The following is a 23,734-nucleotide window of genomic DNA, read 5'->3' as shown; positions in this document are numbered from 1 at the left end:
AAAAAGCTTCTAGCTCAGTGGACAATATTGGACTAAGTATAATTTAAGCATATTCAATATTCAGCATTAACAATATATATCAGCTCAAATTCCACTCAGATCAGCTCTACTTTTTATCCTTTTGAGGTCATAAAATAAAGAACCAGAATAAAATATAGGTTGGGCATTGCGTTCAATGTAATCAACTTGCCCTTTCCCCTCAAAATTGCTGACTTTAGTCAAAATTAGAAAGAATCATTATTATTTATCATTAAATAAAGAAATCCTTATTATTATTATTATTATTATTATTATCATCATCATTAAGGTGGCGAGCTGGCAGAATCGTTAGCATGCTGGGCAAATGTGCTTAGCAGCATTTCATCCGTCTTTACGTTCTGAGTTCAAATTCTGCTGAGATCAGCTTTGCTTTTCATCCTTTCAGGGTCAATAAAATAAATGCCAGTTGAACAATAAGGCTGATTAATTGATTCATCCCCTCCTGAAAAATTGCTATCCTTGTGGCAAAATTTGAAACCATTATTATTAATATTATTATTATTATTATTATTATTATCATTATTATTATTATTATTATTGATAAGGTGGTGAGCTGGCAGAATTGTTAGCATGTCGGGAAAAATGCTTAGCAGCATTTCATCCATCTCTACATTCTGAGTTCAAACTCCACCAGGGTCGACTTTGCCTTTCATCCTTTCAGGGTCAATAACATAAGTATCAGTTGACCTTTGGGCTCGATATAATTGACTTAACCCCTCCCCCAAACTTACTGACCTTGTCCCAAAATTTGAAACCATTATTATTATTGTTGTCATGACCCTCCTCCAAGTCTCTTCCCAACTGCTTTCAATGCCTCCAGCAACCAGACTTGAGTTATTTCAAAAATAAGCAACTTTCTGTGAGCACATAATTTCTTAATTTCTTCTAGCCTCAAACAATATCCAGGAAAAATTGAAGCACTTCCAATATTGAAAACAGAACACTTTCCAGAACTGATAACAAGCACAAAAGATAAGCAACTGTCGAATTTACAAACTGAGCAATTACAAAAGCTGTTAGCACAGCAAAACTTTATTTAATATTGTAAATGAAAACAAATAAATGGTGTGTGTATACACTTTTTCTTTCAGTAATTGAAACAGAACAATATCAATCAGATGCAGCACAGAATTTTGTCAGTGAACAGGTCCCGGTCTCAAAGCGACGAAAATATTTTGGCAAATTAAATTTAAATGTTGAAGTGAATCTAATGGTTCTACATTTGCTGTCTGACTGAGTGTATCAGCCTTTGCCTTTATCAGATTTGTCCTTAGCGCTTGTTCTTGAACAGCTAAAATTAACATTTCTGCCTCTCATTTTAAGTTCCTATCTGTCAACTAGAGCCAGTGATCTTTAGTTACAACATTGACAGTTTTGCTGCATGAGTTGGCCATGTATTTCCATTTGTTTGTTCTGTTGTTCTTCCTTTTCTCTTTGAATTCTCCAAATGCTTCAGTCACTTTTGGGATATCTTTGACTGCTGAAAGTATCCTTTCTTTACTCTGTGCAACATAATTCTTCAGACCCAGTATCGTAGTAGTAACAGTGCCTTCTGCATTTACTAACCTCTGCTGCCTTTCTTTCTTGGTAGGTAAAGTCAGTCAGTATTGCTTTTAGGGCAGAGTGCATTGTGCATTGTGAGTAACTTCCTTGTTCATCTATCCAAGTTCAGTAGCTCAACTTTTGTCCATTTCAGAAAGAGAGCAGTGTATTTCAATACAGGCGCAGCCCTATTATTATTATTATTATTATTATTATTATTATTATTATTATTATTATTATTATTATCATTGTTATTATTATTATTATTATTATTATTATTATTATTATTATTATTATTATTATTAAGGTGACGAGCTGGCAGAATCATTAGCACACTGGATGAAATGCTTAGTGGTATTTCGTCCATTGCTATGTTTTGAGTTCAAATTCCGCTGAGGTTGACTTTACCTTTCATCCTTTCGCGGTTGATAAACTAAGTACCAGTGAAACACTGGTGTTGATGTAATCGACTTGCACCCTCCCACCCAAACTTGCTGGTCTTGTGCCAAAATTTGAAACCATTATTATTATTGTTGTTGTTTTATTTCTCAGAGTGCTCAGTCTTGTTTGTTCTGGTTAATTCTGTGAGAGAGGACAGCAGCCTATTGTCAGAGATCTCACAGGGTCTTTTTCACACATTATAAGCTTTGGTAATTGGTTGTTCATCATTATGGAAGACATAATGAAGGATCTATACCCCCTCTATATCCTCCACTATTATTATCCTCATCATCATCATCATCATCATCATTATTATTATTATTATTATTATTATTAGTATTATTATTATTACTAGTACTACTACTAGGTGGTGGACTGGAAGAATTGGAAGAGCATCAGAATAAATGCTTTGCAATATTTGTTCCAGTACTTTACATTCTGAATTCAAACCCTGCCAAGGTCAATTTAGGCTTTCATCCCTCCAGGGTTGATAAAATAGAATACCAGTTAATATTGGGGCAATTTAATCAACTAAAACTCTTACACAAAATTTTGGGGCTTGTCCTTGAATAAGAAATAATGATAATTATTATTGTTATCATTATTATGAAGAGGTATGTCTTTGTGGTTAGCTCTGTGGGTTTCATTCTCAGGCCAATATCTCCTCGAGGAAGACACTTCACTTCATGTTTCTCCATTACAGATATCTTTGCCTTTCATCCTTCCAGGCAGATAAAATTAAATACCAGTCAAGTATTAGGATCAATACAATGAACTGTTCCTTTCTCAGACAAAACATTTGATCTTATAAATACGTTCAAGATTAAGGCAACAGTAGATTAGCTGAATCAATAGAGAGTGAGATAAAATGTTTTATGGTATATATTTCAGCTCTTTCATGTTGAGTTCAAGTTGAGTTCATGTTGAACTCCTACCAAGTTCAACTTTACTTTCCATCCCTTCCAGGGTTGATACAATAAAGTATCAATACATAATCAAGTAGTGAGGTTGATATGCACAACTGTTTCTTCTGACAAATTGCCGGTTTTAAGCTTATCAAAGAAATCAATATTATTTATTATTATTTTTATCACTAAGGTAGTGAGCTGGTCAAATCATTAGACTGTCGGACAAAATGCTTAGTGGCATTTCATCCTGCATTGCATTCTAAGTTTAAGTTCCGCCAAGATCAACTTTGCCTTTCATCAATAAAATAAATACCAGTTGAGTACTGGGATCAATGTAATGGACTAGCCCCCTTACCTGAAATTTCAGGACTAACACCTATAACAGAAAGGATTATTATTTCTATCATTATTATTTTTTTGTCTAACTATTTTGATACCAATCCACCCAAAACCAGATCTGGTTCCTTGATACAAACTCTCTGTTTTAAAGTGATCTAAATTAAAAACTTTCATCAAAATGTCATAGCAATTTATGCTCCAATCACCAGGCTAACAATGACAGATTTATTTTACTAAATACTACATCAATTCCAAAATTAATTAAAACAAATCAGTATATTTCAACAGAAATATGACAGCAAAAGGGTTAAGAGTATATACAGCCATATGGCAGAATGGATAAAGTAACAGCCTAGCTGTTAGTTCATATCTAATGTAAATGTCTCATTTTGTCTTTGGACAAGACAATTTAATTTCACCTTGCTCTTGCTTTATCCAGCTTCTGGAGGTAAAGTTACTCTTGAAAGAGCTTGTGTCTTAGCTAGGTGAATATTTATCTCTCATCAGCTTAACCCTTTAGCATTTAAACTGGCTGTAACTGGCCAAAATATTCTACTTGATGTTCAAACCAGCCAGATTTAACCTCTCACACATACCCTATTATGTTATTCTAAAAATGAACAATCACATCATCAAAATCTTGAAACTACAAGATAATGCATGATTAATTCAAGACAATTTGAATAAATAAACATTACATTTGACAAAATAATCTGAATGCTAAAGGGTTAAAGCTATAGAAACAAGAGTTGAGCCATTACCATATGAACTCTAGTTTTATTGACAGGAAAATTAACTTTTAGCAGGTGAGTTGTAGTGGTTGTGTTGTCTGGGTGTTGAACTATTGACTACCATTTAACCATGAGTTTAAAATCTTACTACAAGGTTATCTCCCTGGATAAAGTACATAACTGTCATCATCATCATCATCGTAACATATATGCATCAGTCTGCCTGCCTGGCAACAAGTTCCACTCCTACTTTGTGGATGAGTTATTAAAAGAGATAAGAACATGTAGACATCAAAAAGAATTAACACTTATCCCAATAAAATAAGATATTTCATTTCTTAAAATACAAATACAAAACCACATTAAAATACAAATTCAAAACCAATGGTAACACAACATGAATGAAGAAAGAAGAAAAAGAGGAAGAAAGAAACTGTTGAAATTCATCTTGGACAATAAGGTTTTAGTGGGATTATATGAAAAATGAATAATTTATAGGGGTAGAATGTTGAGCTAATAGATATATTTAAGACTTGTCAGTTGGCCTCATGGGCCCAGCAGACAAAATGGGAAAGGCAAAGAATGGCAAAGGAGATGCTTATTTTTGTTGCCACTCACTGCCTTTGTTGCAACAAATTTTAGAAATAACAAAGAATCTAAGTAAGTTAACTTTGTCATTATTAATCTGATGTTTGGAACTTTAAATCAACATGAAATTTTGATGAAAGGTTTAATTTAGATCATCATCATCATTGTTTAACGTCCGCTTTCCGTGCTGGCATTGGTTGGATGGTTTGATATGGAGATGGCTAGCAGAGAGCTGTCCAGACTCCAACTGTCTGTTGTGGCATAGTTTCTATGGCTGGATGCCCTGCCTAATGCCAACCACTTAACGGAGTGTGCTGGGTGCTTTTTACATGCCACTGGCACAGGTGCATTAACAGAGGTACTGGTACGGGTACATTAATGCAGTAACAGCACAAGTGCTTTATATGGGGCATCAGCACCTGCAAGGACAAGCCTGTATGTGTGGAAGACAGAGAACCATGGACAGTTTCAAACAGTTTGATTTCGAAATAGTTTTCTACGATAATAAATGCAATCTGCTCACAATTTAATTGGCCCACCTAACAATCGTGTAACAGATAGCTGTTTCATTATCAAACAGCAATGGATTCGATGTATAGACTGAACAAAGACCATACAAGAAGGAGGAGGGGTTGCGGCAGTAACAGCAGTAACACCAGCAATACTGATTTGCAACATAGGCACAAGGTTTCACATCTGAGGTGGGAAACAGTCAAGTATATTGATCCAAGTACATGACTGGTAGTTATTTGTTTTATCAGCCTCCTGAAGGATGGCAGGTGATGTTGATGTTGGTAGAAACTGAACTTGGAATGTAAAGAAATGCAGCAGATATCACAAAATATTTTGTCCAATAATCTACTGATGTTACCAATCCACCAACCTTACATGACATTTTGTCCCACCACTCAACCATTTCTACTAATCTATCAATTCTACCGACCCATTGCTCTACCAATTTTACCAACCCCTTATTCTAATGTTACCCTTATGCTAATGTTACTCAATACCAATTTTACCAATCTACCAACCTATTGATCCTACCAATGCATCAATTCTAACAATTCTACAAATCTTCCACTCTACCAAATTTAACAGTTCCCCACTCAATTACTTCTTCCAATCCACCACTCTTTCTCATCAATATCAACAACAACAAAGTCAGATTAACAGATTCATTAGAACATCAGAAAATGCTGTGTGGTTCCAGCTCTTAACATTCTAAGTTCAAATCTTGCCATGGTCAACTTTGCCTTTCACCCTTTCAAAGCCAATAAAATAAAATACCAGTCAAGTACTGGAACTGATGGTATCAGCTAACCACCTTGTCTCAAAATCCAGTTTGGATGCTATTCAGGAAGATATGTATATAAAAAATAGCCCCTTTGTGCATCTGAGACGCATCATCAGGCACATAATTGCATAAATAATAATGATACACCTACACTAGCTATAGCAACAACAGCAGCACATCATGGAAATAATTGACAAGGAACCTACACCCAAGATACAGTGGATCAAACTTTAATTAAACACTGTTTATGCAAAATACAACATATCTCAAGCCTGAAATAAATTTAAATATTATAAAGCCTCACTGTGAGCTAAATAAGAATGTAAACACATTCTTTTCATATTATTGATGTGTGGTAAAAAGCAGGAGAGAGTTTCCAAACAAGCCATCTCATGGTTTATCTTCAGGAAAGATGTACTCTGCTTCCATCTCTTCAATAGCATTAATCAGTCACTTATAACAAATAAAACATATTTCTGCTTTTGATACTTTATCATTAATTAACCCTGTAGCATTTAAACCAGCCATATCAGGCCAAAATATTTCACCTGTTTAATCTTCATATCAACTAGATCCAGCCTTTCACACATAGTCTACAATGTCATTCTAAAGATATACAGTCACATCACTGAAATCTCAAAGCTATGAGATAATGCATGATTAATTCAAAACAATCTGAATAAATAAGCTAAAGAGTTAAACGATATTCATGCAAGAAGCAGTATGTATGGGAAAAAAAAAAAACTGAAATAAGTTTAAATATCATAAATCTTCACTGTTGGTGGAATAAGAATGTAAATGTATTCTTCCTATACTATTAATGTACAGAAAATGAGAGGGAGTCTCCTGACAAACTGTTTAATGGTTTTTTTAAACCATACCTCAGAGAAGACATATCCATCTTCCTTTTCCAGTCAATAGCATAGATCAGCTGCTTCAAAAGCTGTCATGAACAAGACTAAAACAACTACGGGTAACTTAATTTGCATATTTGTGCTTTTAACAGTTCAAAGCACAAATTAATCAATATTCATTTATGAACAACATTTGTCAGAAGTAAAATAAATTTAAATATTAGAAACCTTCTTTGTAGGTCGAATATGAGTGTAACCAATGTTTTTTCTATACTAATGAAGCTAATAACGGTAGGTTGATTTTCAGGTAGAAAGCTAACTAAATATAACACATCATTAACTCATCATATTCAATAACTTCTGCTCTATTTACCCTCATTTTGCATTTTCTCCATTCATGGGTTTTCTCAATCAGAGCTTAATGGAGCTACATATTGAATTATTATAGTTCTAAATTATATAAATTTTAAAACAATTTTGCAGCAAGCACAAGGAAGTTGTGTGTGTGTGTGTGTGTGTGTGTGTGTGTGTGTGTATATATATATATATATATATATATATATATGCATACATGCATACACACACACAGTGGAGCTGCATGGCTTAGTGGTTAGAGTGTTGGACTCATGATCATAAGATTGTGGTTCCTGGACCAGGCAATGCATTGTGCTCCAGTTAATTCAGCTGGTTAAAATGAGAAATCTGGTGATGGACCGGCATCCCATCCAGGAAAGAATATATACTAGGGAAACTGGCCCTATGCTAATTACAGAGTAACGTGGACTAACCATACACACACACATATCCATACACATATCCATATATTATATATATATATATATATATATCTCATTCCAAAATAGCTACCTCTGAAGAGTGCAAGGTTGCATAATTGGACTGTTACCTTACACTCTGTTGAACCCCTAGTGCAAAACTGATAAGTAAGATTGGCCATAACACATATAATACTGTATACTTTGATTTATATATATACTATTATCATCATCATCGTCGTTTAACGTCCACTTTACATGCTGGCATGTGTTGGACAGTTTGACTGAGGGCTGGCAAGCCAGAAGGCTGCACCGGACTTCAATCTGATCTGGCAAAGTTTCTACAGCTGGATGCCCTTCCTAACACCAACCACTCGAAGAGTGTAGTGGGTGCTTTTTATGTGCCACTGGCACAGAAGCCAGTCAGGCAGCACAGGCAACAACCACGCTCAAATGGTGCTTTTTACGTGCCACTGGCACTAGCATCGACCATGCACAAATGGTGCTCTTTACATGCCACCAGCATGGGAGCCAGTCAGGTGGCACTGGCAGCAATCACACTTGAATGGTGCATTTTACATGCCACCAGCATGGGACCAGTCAGGCAGCACTGGCATCGACCACACACAGGTGCCAATCAGGCAGTTCTGTCATCACCACAACAGTGACTTCACTTGACTCAACATGTCTTCACAAGTGCAGTTTATTGCCCAATGATTGAAGGGTACTCTTAAATGGGCTGGGAATGCTGCACTAGCATAGGCCATGGTTACGGTCTCACTTGGCTTGCCAGGTCTTCTGAAGCACAGCATACCTCCAAAAGTCTCGGTCACTTGTCATTACCTCCGTGAGGCACAACGTTCGAAAGTCATGCTTCACCACCTCATCCCAGGTCTTCCTAGGTCTACCTCTTCCACAGGTTCCCTCTACTGCTAGAGTGTGACATTTTTTCACACAGCTATACTCATCCATAAGCAACACATGACCATACCAGCACACCCCACATCTGATGCTTCTTATGTCTAACTTTTCTCTCAGGGTGCTTACACTCTGTCATGTATGCACATTGACATTACACATCCAGCAGAGCATACTAGCTTCATTCCTTGCAAGCTTACACATGTCCTCAGCAGTCACGGCCATGTTTCACTGCCATGTAGCATGGCTGTTCGCATACATCCGTCATACAGTCTACCTTTTACTCTGAGTGAGAAGCCTTTTGTCACCAGCAGAGGTAGGAGCTCTCTGAACTTTGCCCAGGCTATTTTTATTCTAGGAGCTACACTTTCAGAACATCCACCCCCGCTACTGACTTGGTCACCTAGGTAAAGGAAGCTATCAACTAGTACTAGTTTGTCCCCCTGGAATGTGACGGAAGCTGTTTTCTGCATATTTTCAGTGTTTTTTGCCCCTGAGCATTTGCCACACATAAAAACTATCTTCCCTGTTAGCCTTCCTTTGATATTGCTGCACCTCTTATGTACCTATAGCTTACACCAGGTACATCTTATGGAGTTTCTACCTTCCTACTTATTAAGACTTTTGTTTTTGCTAGATTGACTCTAAGGCCCTTCAATTCTAGACCTTGCTTCCATACCTGAAACTTCTCTTGTTCTGATATATATATATATATATATATATATATATATATATATATATATATATACCAGCGCATATATATATATATATATATATATACACAAATGGCACCCATGCCAGTGGCACGTAAAAGCACCCATTACACTCTCAGAGTGGTTGGCATTAGGACAGGCATCCAGCTGTAGAAGACATGCCAAATGCAGACTTCCAACTTGCCAGCTCTGGCCGAACCCATACCAGCATGGACAACAGACGTTAAATGATGATGATGATGGATATGTATATTATATATATATATATACATACATATATATATATATAATATATATATATATATATATATATATATATATATATATATATATATATATATATATATACTTATACATATATATATATATATATATATATATATATATATATATATATGTATGTATATTTATGCATAAGAAAGAGAGAAGGGGGAAGAGTAAAACAGAAGGGAGGGAACAAAGATGCAGTAGCAGTTATGTAGGTAATTACTTAGTTGGGTAAGGGAGTAATTAGTAGTAAGTCACTCCAATAAATAGTTAGATATAAAATATCAATATAGACAACACGTAGCAGGAGAAGCAACAAAAGAAGCTAGTATATATAATATGTTACATTCCCATAATAAATACTACCAAGCAACACAGATGTCACTCTGTCCTTTATATTAAGTCTTACAAAGCTGCTTACTTTATGACTCTCCCTCTCTCACCCGATAGATTCCTTTATTTATAGTCTTTTATGTCCAATTAACAAGCTAACTTATATTGAATATTTCTCTGGTTACTAAAAACTGAATTTTCACAAATGTTGAATTGTGCAGCTAACTGGCCTAATCTGTTACATTTTTTTCTAATTAACCAAAAGAGTTAAGGACATGTGTTAGTAATATACATCTGAAGCAGTCAAAGAACAGCATTGGTACAATGTTAGAGTACCTTTCGTGTCTCTAGGAGATGTGAGTTCCAATCTCATAGGCAACCTTCAACTTTTAAAAGTGGTGAGCTGGCAGAATTGTTAACATGCTGAGCAATATGCTTAGCAGCATGTCACCAGTCTTTACTTTCTGAGTTCAAATTCTGCTGAGGTTGACTTTGCCCTTCATCCTTTCAGGGTTGATAAAATAAGTACCAGTTGAACACTGGGGTCGATGTAGTTGACTTATCCCCATCCCCAAACTTGCTGGCCTTGTGCCAAAATTTGAATCCAGTATATCTGAAGCAATCTCTTTTAGCCATGATTATATGATTATACTTATATATCTCTGGAATTTGTTGGCCAAAGAACAGAATTAAGTTTTCACCCAAGTGCTTTCTGTAAATTAAAAACAAACAAAAACACCAAAGCAAAATAAAAATATTTCAATAATTATAGATGCAGGTGAAATTCCCCACTACCCCAAAATTGCTAGCTTTGTGCTAAAATTTGAAACTACATTGTTATTATTATTATTATTATTATTATTATTATTATTATTATTATTATTATTATTATTGTTAAGGCAGCAAGTTGGCAGAATTGTTAGCATGCTGGATGAAATGCTTAGCAGCATTTCGCCTGTTGCTACGTTCTGAGTTCAAATTCCTTGAAGGTTGGCTTTACCTTTCATCTTTTCAGGGTCGATAAATTAAGTACCAGTGAAACACTGGGATCGATGTAATTGATTACTCTCCTCCTGAAAAATTTCTGGCCTTGTGCCTATAGTAGAAAGGATTATTATTGTTGTTGTTGTTGTTGTTGTTACCATTATTTGGCAAAATCATTAGTGTTGAACAAAATGCCATGTGGTATTAGTTCTGGCTGCTCACATTCTAAGTTTGAATCCTGTCAAGGTCAAATTTGTCTTTCATCCCTCAAGAGTATAGGTTCTCAAAGTGGGCGCTACTGCACTGCAGTGAGCGTTGAGAGTGTCTTGGTGGGTGCTGGTGTCTAAGGGGGCAGTGCAAGTAGAGAAAAAGGAGGCATTGGAAGGCAGTGGATTAGGGGGAAACTATGAATTTATAATATTATTATAGTATTGTATACAAATTATATAATAAATTAAATATCAAATGATTCATAGTATATATAGATTAGTAAAATATAGAATATTTATTTATACATAACAGTAAGGGTGGGGATACTGAAGGTGTTATGTGGCCATAAGGTGGGACAGTGGCTCAAAAAGTTTGAGAACCTCTGCTCTAGAATCAATGAAATATAGAATCAGTTAAGCACTAGTGGTCAGTGCTATTGAGTTACCTCCTCTTTCCCTAAAACTTCTGGCCTTGTGCAAAAATTTGAAGCATTAACGTGGTGAGCTGGCAGAATTGTTAGTGCGTCAGACAAAATGCTTTGTAGCATTTCTTCTGACTTTTTATGTGTTTGAGTTCAAATGTCACCGAGATTGACTTTGCCTTTCATCCTTTCTGGGCAATAAAATATATACTAGTTGAGCACTGTGGGTCAATGTAATTGGCTAGCTCCCTCCCACAAAATTTCAGGTAGAAAGAATTATTATTATTATTATTATTATTATTATTATTATTATGATTATTATTATTATTAAGATGGTGAGCTGACAAAATCATTAGCACATCAGATGAAATGCTTATCAGTATTTTGTCTACCACTGTGTTCTGAGTTCAACTTTGCCTTTCATCCTTTCAGAGTCAATGAGTACTGGGATTGATGTAATTGACTATTCCCCTCACCCAAATTTCAGGCCTTGAGCCTATAGTAGAAAGAATTATTATTATTATTATTATTATTGAGTGAGAGAGCAGTGCATGCCATCAAAGTGACACTGGGGTAAAATATAAAGCCCAATATACCCATCATGACTACCCGTCTGATAAGGGTACACTAGGCACATGCATCACAACCATATGTGCGTGACATGGTGATCTCATATCATTATTATTATTATTATTATTCGAAGCGCCTCCCCCTTTGGGAGTTCTACTTATTTATTTATCTATTTATTTATCTATTTATTTATTATATCTTTTCTCCGTTTTCTTCCTCTGTTTAGACGAACGTTCCTACCTTTTCGGACAAAACCTTTTGTAACCTTCGTCCTGTCTTTGTCCTTATATGTTTTTAATTGATATTAGCCCTTGTGGCCAATAAAACGAATTAATTATTATTATTATTATTATTGTTATAGCTAAAAGCAGTAGGTTGGCTGATCATTGGAGCATCAGACAAACCACCTGGCACTATCTGATCCAGTTCTTAGATTTCAGAGTCCTATTTTTATTATGTTTAGTTGCAAAGTAAGAAAGTAAACATAAGAATGCTTTATTTCTTATATCAAGCTGTGATGATGACATCATGTCTGTGTGAGATCTGGAAGAGTTTTAAATTACTAGCTTGACCTATCAGAAATAGCAGCTAAGTTTCTTGCTATTTTGGAACAAAATGCGTTCCTAGTTCTGAAATTGAACCCACAACTTGGTTAATTGGTGGCCGAATTAAAGTGGTCAGCACCTTTCACTTGCATTATCTTCTTTATGTCCTAAGATAATAAAAACATCGTGTTTTTATGCATACAAACATATATATACATATATATATATATATATATATATATATATATATATATATATGCATACGTATATATACATATACATACACGCATATATATAAACATATATATACACATATATATATACATACATATACATATATATACGCACACATACATATATTCACACATATATATATATATATATATATATATATATACACACATACACATACATATATATATACATACACATATATACATATATATATACACACACACACACATATACATACATACACACATATATATATCATCATCATCATCATCATCGTTTAACGTCCGCTTTCCATGCTAGCATGGGTTGGACGATTTGACTGAGGACTGGTGAAACCGGATGGCAACACCAGGCTCCAGTCTGATTTGGCAGAGTTTCTACAGCTGGATGCCCTTCCTAACGCCAACCACTCAGAGAGTGTAGTGGGTTCTTTTACGTGTCACGCGCACGAAAACAGCCACGCTCGAAATGGTGTCTTTTATGTGCCACCCGCACAAGCCAGTCCAGGGGCACTGGCAACGATCTCGCTCAAAAATCCTACAGGAGCCAGTCAGGCGGTACTGGCAACGGCCACGCTCAAAATGGTGCATCTCATCTGCCACCCGCACAAGAACCAGTCCAGGGGCACTGGCAACGATCTTACTTGGCTTGCCGGGTCTTCTCACGCACAGCACATTTCCAAAGGTCTCGGTCAGTAGTCATCGCCTCGGTGAGGCCCAATGTACGAAGGTCTTGCCTCACCACCTCAGCCCAGGTCTTCCTGGGCCTACCTCTTCCACGGGTTCCCTCAACTGTTAGGGTGTGGCACTTTTTCACGCAGCTATCCTCCTCCATTCTCACCACATGTCCATACCAGCGCAATCGTCTCTCTTGCACGCCACAACTGATGCTTCTAATGTTCAGCTTTTCTCTCAAGATACTTACACTCTGACGGGTATTCACATTGACATTACACATCCAACGGAGCATACTGGCTTCATTCCTTGCAAGCTTACGTATGTCCTCAGCAGTTACAGCCCATGTTTCACTGCTATGTAGCATGGTTGTTCGTACGCATGCGTCATACAGTCTGCCTTTTACTCTGAGTGAGAGTCCCTTTGTCGCCAGCAGGGGTAAGAGCTCTCTAAACTTTGCCCAGGCTATTCTTATTCTAGCAGCTACACTTTCAGCGCACCCACCCCCACTACTAACTTGGTCGCCCAGATAGCGGAAGCTATCGACTACCTCTAGTTTTTCACCCTGGAATGAGATAGAAGTTGTTTCCTGTTTGTTTGCAGTCTTTATTGCACCTGAACATCTGCCACAAACAAAAACTAACTTGCTAGTTAACCTGCCTTTGATGTTGCTGCACCTCTTATGTGTCCATAGCTTGCACCGGGTACATCTTATAGAGTTACTACCTACTCCTTTTCTACATACTGAGCAGGGCCATCTACCTGAAGGGGTTTGTGTTTTATCTACCTTCCTACTTATTAGGATTTTGGTTTTAGCTAGGTTGACTCTAAGGCCCTTCAATTCTAGACCTTGCTTCCACACCTGAAACTTCTCCTCTAGTTCTGATAGTGACTCCGCACTATATATATATATATATATATACTTATACATACAGACACACACGCACACACATATATATGTATGTATGTATGTGTGTATGTATGTATGTATGTATACATGCATGCATGAATATATGCATGTATGAATGTATGCATGTATTAATGTATCTATATATGAATGTATCTATATATCTGTATTGACCAGACTATCAGATGTTGTTATAACAACATCTGATAGTAATGATCACAATACTCTTCCTCACATAGTTGTAACTTTCAAATGATGCCATCCTACTGGTTAGGCAGGCAAAATGCCTGTCCATCGCAGGGTTACCCATTTATATATTTACTGAATGAGATTTAATGAACCTGTTAAAAGTAAGCAAAGTGGAAAGTAATGTGGCTGATACATGGAATTCTCAGTGTTGGACATGGTAAGAACACCCTTCAGTCATGAGTGACCATGGATTTGCACCTAGAAAGTTCCCCTCTGAGGCGCAAGTCTAGATGAGTTTGTTTGTGGATGACCAGCAGTTGTCCATGAATACCAGCTTCCCCTCTCCATGCCACTGATGTTATCCAAGGGAAAGGCAAAGGCTGATACAGCTTGGCACCAATGACGTCGCAACTCATTTCTACAGCTGAGCAAACATGAAATAAAGTGTCTTGCTCAAAAAGAGCACAACACACAGCCTGGTCTGGGAACTGAACTCACAACCTCAAGTTTGTAAGCCTGACACTCACTAGTGACTGCTCTGGATTCAGATACAAACTTTCTGGTTTAAAGGGATCCATAGTAAAACCTACTATTAAAATTTCTTAATAATCTATGCTCCATATTCCAGCTTATTATTGGCAGTTATTTAATAAATCTTTCATTATTTTCATATTTAATTAAACAAAGGCAGTGTATTTCAACAGAAATATAATGATAAAATGGTTAAAAGAAAATATCTGTCAAATGAATTACGTTAAAATAAATATTCTATAGAAATATATTTTATTTTTATCTTCCACTTTTTACATTGTTTCAGTCATTAGACTGTGGCCACACTGGGGCACCCCCTTGAAGAAATTTTAGTTGAATGAACGGACCCCAGTAATTATTTTTCTAAGCCCTGTACTTAATTTATTGGTCTCTATCACTGGACCACTAAGTTAAGTGGACGTAATCGCACCAACACCAGTTGTCAAGGGGTGCTGGGAGACACAGATACAATCACACACACACACACACACACACATACATACATATACACTATGGACTGCTTTCAATTTCCATTACCAAATACACACACAAGACTTTGGTTGAGCTGAGGCTATAATAGAAAACACCTGCCCAAGATACCAAACAGTGGAAATGAACCCAGAACTTTGTGGTAGAGAAGCAAACATTTTAATACATAGCCAAGCCAGCATCTCTTTATATTGTGTACATAAGAGAAATTATTTTGTTTTTAAAGAAAAAATAAAATAGTTGATTGAATTAGTCTTATCATATTACTGCTAGAGAGTTTTTAATTAAACTTCTTGCAGAATGCAATCACTGTTTTGAAGTATTCTTATTTAACCAACTTTTGAATTACACAACCTAAACAACATTGCATGTTTTGTTTATCACTTCATTATATTATATCTGCATGTATAAATATATATATATATATATATATATATATATATATATATATATATATATATATATATATATATATATATATATATATATGTATAATATATGTATATGTATATATATATATATATATATATATATATATATATATATATATATTGATACATGTATTTATATATATGTATGTGTGTGTATATATGTATATATATATATATATATATATATATATGTATGTATGTATATGTGTGTGTGGGAGGGGGTTGTGTGTCTGTGTTTGTACCCCCAACATTGCTTGATAACCGATGTTGGTGTGTTTACATCCCCATAATCTAGCAGTTCAGCAAAAGAAACCGATAGAATAAGTACTAGGCTTACAAAGAATAAGTCCTGAGGTCGATTTGAATGACTGAAACAAATAAAAGAATAAAAGAATATATATTCTATATATGTATGTATAAATGAACGTATGTGCATATGTAAATATATATATGTATGTATACATACCCACACACGCATATACATGCACACATGCACACACACACACATACACGCTCACAATAAATATACACGATAAATTCATACAATAAAACATGAAGCAAAGCCACGCTAATTACACCTATAATGTAATACATTGAGCAATTCTTTCATTCTTACCTTTTCTAGGAAACATTTTCAACATTTCTTCTTTCCTTTTTCTTCTCCTGCTCCATGCTCCATGCCAAACTATTTTCTTGTTCAATAATCAGGAACAGACTTGAACAATATCCCCTTCTTTGTCCTATTCTATGTCCCTTCTGTATAATACAAGTGTTTTGTTGAAAAAGTCACTTTGGAAGAACTGTTAATTACCAAAAGTCAGCTCAATCCAGTATCAGGTAGGCTTCGAAAACTTGAGGGACTGGAATTGAGCAAGTCAGTGTATGTATGCATGAGTGTATGCATTCATGTATTACATGTAGGTATTTATGTATGCTATGCATGTGTATGAATGTGTGTCTGTAAATGCATGCAAGTACGTATATGCACATATATATATATATATATATATATATATATATATATATATATATATATATATATATATGCATATATAAGTGTATGTGCATATGTATGTATGCATTATATTACATATATGTACTAAAACATACATATATGTATATAAGTATGTATACATATATATATATATATATATATATATATATATATATATATATGTATGTAAGTATGTGTGTATGTATTATATATATATATGCTTAAATTCATATGTATATATAGATCATATATATGTATACACATGCATATATACATACATCAATACATATATACATCAATATATATATATATATATATATATATATATATATATATATATTATATAAATGTTTCTGCGTGCATAATTTTATGTCTATAGGTGATATCTAACCTATAGAACTTTGGAAAGATGTGAACTTCTCTGCCAGCTCTCTGGTTTGACTAGACTGATGACACCAGATCCAGATGTTGTGGTTCTACTGGGACAAAAAGCAATAGACCTACACCTTTGTCAGAGACACACATACAAGTAGCTTCATTGATCAGGTAAGTTTGAGGGATAGCTCAACAGAACCAATGTGTCTAGAGAACACAAGCAAGAGACAGAAAGAGAGTGGTGGGGTTGAGAATTAAAATGAGTGAGGCGTGGAGGAGGAGGAGGGATTGTGTGAGAGAGAGTAGCATACATGTACACATGTACAAAAACACTCACACACAAAGAAAAAAATAAGAGAGAGGATATTATAAAAAGATTCCCTTACCAGGTAAATTCTGTTGAATTCTGAATAACCTAACTTGCCCTCACCCCACCACAAGCAGACCATATGTGTATATACATATCCATATACATATTCACGCATGTGTGTGTGTGTGTGTGTGTGTGTTTGTGTGTGTCTGTTTGTGTGTGTGTGTGTTTCCATACATTGACAGCTTGCTGACACAATCAATAACGTTTTATATTTAGTCAGTATGTGTTCCCTGAATGTATGCATATGTCTGTATGTGTGTATGTATATATATATGTATGTACATGTATGTATATGAACATGTATTGGTGTTTGCAGTGCTTGAACAAAAAAGTGGAATAGAATATATATAAAGAGAGATTAGATAGATAGATAGATAGATAGATAGATAGATAGATAGATAGATAGACATACAGAAAGAAAGGGAGAGGGAGGGAGATAGCAAGGGAAAGAGAGAGAGAGGGAGAGAGAGAGCGAGAGAAAGAGAGAGAGAGCGAGAGAAAGAGAGAGAGTGAGAGAAAGAGAGAGATAGAAAGAGAGAGAGAGAAACAGACAGACAAACAGGCAAACAGATAAAGAGAGAGAGGAGGAGAGGGAGAGAGAGACTGACAGTCAGATAGATAAATAGTTAAGAAGGATAATAGTAAAGTTGAATATGGTGATGCCTAGAGAGGAAAAGTAGAATAAAAATGAGAAGTTTTTGATAGTATTTCTTTATCCTTTTTATGTTATTTTGTTGTGAACAGCTGGCAAAAACACCAGTGGACAATTTCTAAAGGTGAATAGTATGATTAGAACTGTATTACATGCTTCTCCTCTGACTTACACACACGTGTGCACACAGCATATCATATATAGTAACAGCATTGAAACACACACACACACACACACACACACACACACACACACACACACACACACACACACACACACACACATACACACACACACACACACATACACACACACACACACATACACACACACACACACACACACACACATACACACACATACACACACATAAACATGCACACACATATTTACCCATACATACACACACATACATGTATATAATTATATATATTGTATTTCGGGATGGTCATTTTATTTTATTTTAAAATTTTTTTGTCAAATAAACACACGCACTATATATACATATATATATATATATAAATATATATATATATATATATATATATATATATATATATATATATATATATATATATATATATATATATATATATATATATATTCCTCACTGGTTTATTACTGGTCTAATTTGTTTTATGTCCATTGTCCAGAAATCTTTTGTCACACATCTGTGACCTCTTCAGTGACACGTTTCATTTCCATGTGTGTTCTTGCTCCACTTACTCCTTATATAAATATATATATAATTATATACAATTATATATGTGTGTGTGTGTGTGTGTGTGTATATATATATATATATATATATATATATATATACACACACACACACACACATATACAAGCCAAGTGAAATCATAGTCATGGCTGATGCTAATGTCACATGACTGGATCCCATTCTGGTGGCACATAAAAATCACACTCCAAACTTTGGGCGTCATGGAGGCAGTGATAAGTGACCAAAACCTTTGGCAATATACTGTGCTTGAGAAGACATGTCAAGCCAAGTGAGAACATAGTCAAGGCCAATGCTGATGTTTCGTAACCAGCACCTGTGTCAGTGGCAAGTAAAAGGCCCCCTCTACACTCTTGAATTACCTGATGTTAGGAAGGGCATCCAGCTGTAGAGACCATGCCAAATCAGATGGGCACAGTTAAACCTGGTGTAGCTCTCCGACTTACCAGTTTTCAGTCAAACCGTCCAGCCCATGCCAGCATGGAAAATGGATATTATATGATAATGATGATATGCATATAGACATACAAACATATATATATAGACATACACACATATATAAATATACATAAACACACACACACACACATATATATACATATATATATTATTATTTAAAGGACACAATACATGTCTTTAAGTGCTACTAATTGTTTCATATGTTGACAAATATCTCAAACATATTCATCAGGCACAAACCAGATGTCATAAATTACAAAATTAAATAAGAGAAGTACATTATGACATGTGGTTTGTGTCTGATGAATATGTTAGAGATATTTCTTAACATATGAAACTATTAGCAGCAATTAAAGACTTGTATTGTGTCCCTTAAATAAATGATATTTATCTCTCATCAGATGGAATGCTACTTTTTTTGTTGAATTTTCTGTCATGGAACAGGACATTATATATACAGGGTGCGATGGATAAATTGTTGCCATTTTATATTTTTATATTTCATGCATTTGCACTGTTTGTTTTTGATTTTGTCGACTACACAGTATAGTAGGGTCAGGATGCAATTTACTCTACCAGAAATTTGGAAATTACATGCTGTACTGCTTGGTATTCATGCCAGAAGCTCCATTACAAACATTTCAGAGAGTTTAGGTGTCAATCTGAGTTTAGGTGTCAATCTGAGTTTAGGTGTCAATATGTACCAAGAGTGATGAAAATCAAACATCCAGTCAACATCATAGTGTTTGGAGTGATCACTAGTGATGGCAACATTATGCCTCCATTCATCTTCCCACACAGCCTCAAACTCAACACAGAGGCCTACATCAAGTGCCTGGAAGAAGTAGTGCTCTCCTGGGTCAAGTGAGTAGGTGCTGGAAGACACAATGTCTGGCAACAGGTCTCTGCACCATGCCACACAAGCAGGAGAACCCAATCATGGCTGTCAGACAATTTCTGCGACCACATCACCCCTAACATCTGGCCACCTAACTCCCCACTCTGCAACCTTCTTGATTATTATGTGTGGGGTGCATTTGAGCAAGAGACCGACAAAACTCCTTGTAACACCAAAGATGAAATGAAGGCAAGGATTATGACAGCATTCACCAACTTAAACAAGAAACTGTCTAGAAGAGTTGCAAGAGATTTTGAAGTCATCTGGTGGCTGTGGTTGAAGCCAATGGTGATTTTATTGAATAAATTTACTCTTTCGTATTTCAAGATATTTTTATGTAATTTTAGTAAATATATCAGTTAAAATAAGATGTCAGTGTTATTTATATGTTTATATATATATAGTGTAATATATTGCCACTTAAGTGTGGCTGACCCCTAGGGGTGGATGTTACTGTTGCTTTTAGCCCCAGGAGGACATCTCCTCCAGCTGGCTTATCGACACACTACTGTGTCCTGTTTACCAAGGGAAGTTATCCTTCCCATCATGATCTGTAGCACGAACGGACCCGGGTTTCAGGGTTATTTCCCTTCGTCAGCGTCCGATAGCCACTGATCTTTGATGAGAGAGACAAAATCTTGGCAATCTTATATCTACTTTTCCAGTGAAATAAAGCTTGAAACACGTGTACCGCAGAATCCTTTGTAGTTTTGTTGTTATTTTTTGGATTTACAATTTATTCTTTCACCGCAACCACTAGCTGGCATACACAGGTGCTTACAATTGTCATGTATTACCTCTAAATTTTATATATATATATATATATATATATATATATATATATATATATCGAGGGTATGAGAGGTATTGGTGTCAAGAAAACCCAAATGGTGTTGAGTAATGCTAGGTAAGTACTATGGCTAAGATCCAGTTTCAATAATGATATGAGTGAGGAGTCCAACATGGGCCATATTTTAGCATGCATATATATAAATTGACAGAATGAGATTAAAAAAATCCAAGGCTGTAAATAGTTTCCAGAACATTTATAAAGAAAAAAATCTTACAGCTGTTTCTGAAATATTTTATACATCCCTTCATCAGAGAAGGTGAATATATATATTATTATATATATGTATACACTCACACACGCGAATATGTACATACATATATATATCATGTGTGTGTGTGTATGTGTGTGTGCGTGTGTGTGTGTGTAAATGAATGTAACATAAATATAAATATATATATACAAATATATATATATCATCATCATCATATTAATATCCACCTTTTGCATGCTTGAATGGGTTTGACAGAGTTTACTGTGGCAGATTCTCTATGGCTTGATGCCCTTTCGGCTGCCAACCTTTCCCTGTTTGTATGCGAGGTAATATTTCCCCCAAGTCAGACATGGTTTTGCAGAATATGACAAATGAATGCCATTCATTTTCAACAACCACGTGTTGTCAAAACAAGGAAGCACAAACAGAAATACATTCATACACAACCTACTTACATACATAATACACACGTATACACACACACACACACACACACACACACAGATAAATATATCTATGCTTATATATATATGTCTGTCAAATTCTGGAGTTGATGGTATTGACTAAACTCCCAGCCCTCTGAATTGCTGGCCTTATGCTTAAATTAAAAATAGTTACCAAATCCACTCACAAGACTTCTGAAGGCCCAAGGCTATAGCAGAAGAGATTTGTCCAAAGTGTCACATAGTAGGACTGAACCTGGAGCCATGTGGTTGAGAAGCAAGCATCTTACCACACAGCTATGCCTGCACCCATATGTGTGTGTGTGTGTGTGTGTGTGTGTGTGTGTGTGTGTGTGTGTGCGTGTGTGCATGTACAGGCATAGCTGTGTGTTAAGAAGCTTGCCTCTCAACCACATGGTTCCAGGTTCAGTCCCACTACATGACACTTTGGACAAATGTCTTCTACCATAGCCTCGGGCCTTCCCAGGTGGATTTAGTAACTATTTCTAATTTAGGCACAAGACAAGCAATTTAGACAGCTGGGAGTTAGTCAATACCACCAACTCCAGTACTTGACAGGTATATATTTTATCAACCCTGAAATGACGAAAAGCAAAGAAGACCTAAGTGTAATTTGAACTCAGAACGTGGAGTCAGAAGAAATACTGCAAGGTGTTTTCTTTCTGATGCTCTAATGATTTACCCCAATCCATCACTTATGAAAAAATAAAAAGTATAGCTCATATGATTTTATTCCTTAGTTTCTTCTATAATTTCAAGTTACATTAGAACCACTTATCTCAACTACAACAATGTATATATACTATATACATATATTACTACAGATAGATTTATATTATCTATCTTTTAATGTTATTGCTTTTATTACTGTGCCACAAATTTAGTGCACTTACTTACCAAGTGAATAATGGGTTTTGTGATGTTCCTGCATTGTCTACACATCTGTGACACTATATGTTATTGGATCAATAGTTGGGTGGAGTCTATGGGCAGCATCTGTTTTTCAGTGGAAAATATTGTTCAGTGTATTACTACTATCTTGTTAAAAATTTCATTATGTATGTATTCAATGGCAGAAATCTATGTGTTCAGGTCAGGAATAGGTTTATAAGAAAGGTAGATTATGATACCCAGAAGAAATTTTTCCCTTCTTTCTCCTCAATGTTGATAAAATTAATGTCAGAAATGTATTAAAGTGCTAACTATATTGTAATGTACATGTTTTATTCTTGACTATAAAGAAATATGGTGGTTCTGTTAACTGTTCAGGTATACTCTTTTATTTGTTTCAGTCATTTGACTGCGGCCATGCTGGAGCACCGCCTTTGGTTGGACAAATCGACCCCAGGACTTATTCTTTGTAAGCCTAGTACTTATTCTATCGGTCTCTTTTTGCTGAACTGCTAAGTTACAGGGACATAAACACATCAGCATCAGTTGTCAAGTGATGGTGGGGGAGAGGGTAGGGTTAGAGCATATTTTAGATTAAAAAAGAACTTTGTTTATCTTAATTTTGAGAAATAAAAGACGTATAAATAGATCGCATTATTTATGGAAAGACCCAATATATATCTTAATATATAAAATCCATTCTCTCTGTTTGTCTGTTTGTGCACTTATAACTTGAGTATTGTTCATCCGATCGCGCTGAAATTTTAAACATGGATACATGAGAAAGCAGGGCATTCCATAATCTCAAAAGATTTTCAAAATAGTTAGTTTAAGGTGAGAATTGCTATTTTTGTAATCTTTTTATCCAGTTTGTTCTGCCATTAAAATCAACCAGTTGCT

At 35.4% G+C, this 23,734-nt stretch overlaps 1 long non-coding RNA gene across 1 annotated transcript in view; it reads right to left on the bottom strand.

The window, feature by feature from the left end:
• Positions 1 to 16,907, bottom strand: part of LOC128248724 (uncharacterized) — a 37,079-nt gene extending 20,172 nt beyond the window's left edge. Inside the window, exon 1 of the long non-coding RNA XR_008264899.2 lies at positions 16,542 to 16,907. This is a non-coding gene — a long non-coding RNA (uncharacterized LOC128248724). The remainder of the gene's footprint in view (positions 1 to 16,541) is intronic.
• Positions 16,908 to 23,734: the final 6,827 nt, after the last annotated feature.

This window comes from Octopus bimaculoides, chromosome 9, assembly GCF_046866305.1.
Source record: "Octopus bimaculoides isolate indiv1 chromosome 9, ASM4686630v1, whole genome shotgun sequence".
NCBI lineage: Eukaryota > Metazoa > Mollusca > Cephalopoda > Octopoda > Octopodidae > Octopus > Octopus bimaculoides.
The sequence above is the reverse complement of the archived record's forward strand: the minus strand, read 5'-3'. Positions and strand labels throughout refer to the sequence as shown.